We start from the raw sequence: 1,629 nt of genomic DNA on the forward strand, positions 1-1,629 counted from the left end.
TTCGCTTAGGGTGCCTCCGGACGTCTGGGGGATTCTAAGAAAGAAACGGCAGTGTGGGTACAACCAGTAAGCACTAGGCTCACCTAAAGGCTCCTGGGTTTCTCTGCAGAGAGGCGGCCATCTGTTTCCAGTAGGACATACTACCTAGAAAAACCCCAAGGGCTGACCCACTGCTCTGCCACACGGGGTCCCTGTGGATGGAAATCACCCAGCAGGATAGAAGTCACTTACTGCCTTCACATTACATAGTCCACCCTCTACTTCCATCATTGTCAGCTCTGAGAGACAAGAGACTTGCTTTCCTTCGTGTTGTATCCCAGTGCTGATCACAGGGTGGCCATTTCAGAATCATTCACTCTAAAACACACTTATTGGATACTTAAACTTGGCATGGTAGTTACATAGTCTGTTGTCAATTTGAGACTATTAAGAGTGATGGGGTGGCGTTTAGCCTGTCAACCAGGTCGCAGCTTGATGACCTCATTTGGAGGCACTAAGGAGATAAATAGCTCTCTTGAGGTGGGACACAGGTTCACTTCCTGGGAGACATTCCTGTTGACAAGACACAGGGACCCATGGCTAGAGCCCTGGAGATGGAGAAGCCACGTGGAGACCCCTGCCAGTGCTAAGATGCTTCCACCACCACTGGATCTACAAGACTTCCCACCCACTAGCCTATGATCTTCCTGCACTTGGAGTCATTGCATGTGTTTTGTGAGTCTGAAGAAGACTTTATAGATTGGTATCAGATATGGACTAATATCAGACTTATGGACTTGATCTGGACAGGGCGGGGATGTTTTCTCAACATTCAATTGCTCTTTTATATAAAGCTCTTTCTTATACAAATATGAGTGGCTATGAATGTGTGTCTCTAATCAGCCTGGATTAACACACCTGATATACGCTCTTTGTATGCAGTGGCTCACTTGTTTCTCTTGGCCAGCCTAGGATATAACCATGAGCCAGTGCTGTGGAGTCAGTGCCTATCAAACACAGTGACCCTGTTAGACATAACTGCCTCGTAGTCTTCCTTAAAAGAAACAGACTGTCTCAGCTTTCTCATACTGAGCGACTGGTGGGTTTGAACCACTGACCTTTCTGTGGCAGCTGAGCAATTGACCACTGCTTTGCCAGAGCTCCTTACAAGGAAAAGTACTACTATCAAAATAGACCAGTTACTCCAAAGTGGACTGTGCCCATGTATATCAGATCTGAACTAGGGTTTCAGCCATAATTTAAAAACAAAACAACTTAAACTCACGTCCATTGAGTTGATTTCAACTCATAACAACCCTAAAGGACAGGGTAGACCTGCCCCTGTGGGATTCTGAGACTAACTCTTTATGGGAGTAGAAAGCCTCATCCATCTCCCTGGGAGAGGCTGGTGGTTTCATACTGCTCACCTTGTGGGTAACAGTCCAGCGAATACAAAGAGTGCTTTCAGAATAGGAAAATCAGGCACACAGGAAGTACTGGGGTCATACAAGTAACCGCTGCACCAGACCGCCTCTTGTGAATGAATGAAGTGTACTAATGTGGTGAGATATCTCGCAAAGAACAGAGGCATTGGGGCTGGGAACTGCATGCTGGGGAAGCCCTGTTGGCTATTGATAAGGAACAGCACAC

The sequence above is a fragment of the Echinops telfairi genome, unplaced genomic scaffold, assembly GCF_000313985.2.
Source record: "Echinops telfairi isolate 266 unplaced genomic scaffold, ASM31398v2 ScPeMD7_23;HRSCAF=83, whole genome shotgun sequence".
NCBI lineage: Eukaryota > Metazoa > Chordata > Mammalia > Afrosoricida > Tenrecidae > Echinops > Echinops telfairi.